We start from the raw sequence: 461 nt of genomic DNA on the forward strand, positions 1-461 counted from the left end.
AAAGGGGCACCCGACCTCGCGTGGAAAGTCGAAAATCATGTGCAACAGTATAATTGCGGAAGTCGCCTCTTTGCAGGGAGTAAGGGAGATGAGAGTCGAAGGTGAGAGTCGCGTGCCCCTTTGCAATGGGGAGGAGGGCGGGGGGGTGACAGTCGAAGGTTAGAGTTATCTGACTTTTCATGTAAAGCGGTGAAATAATTATTAACTTTAACTGTTAATAACTTTTTAACGAATGACGAGCGACGGCTAAAACTTGTTGGAGGTCACTCACGATCATGACCTTGACAACATACTACCTTGATCAAAAAGTTCCCGGAATTCATTCAGAAAATTCAAAATACAAGTTTATTCATCAAAAGTGATATTGTCTCCTTCAAAGTACTCCCCATCGACTGCAACGCACTTATGCCAGCGCTTGATCCAGCTCTCGAAACATTTCTGGAACTCTATTGTCGGTATAG

The sequence above is a fragment of the Mycetomoellerius zeteki genome, unplaced genomic scaffold (genome assembly GCF_001594055.1).
Source record: "Mycetomoellerius zeteki isolate Tzet28-1 unplaced genomic scaffold, Tzet1.0 scaffold506, whole genome shotgun sequence".
In the NCBI taxonomy this organism is placed as follows: Eukaryota; Metazoa; Arthropoda; class Insecta; order Hymenoptera; family Formicidae; genus Mycetomoellerius; species Mycetomoellerius zeteki.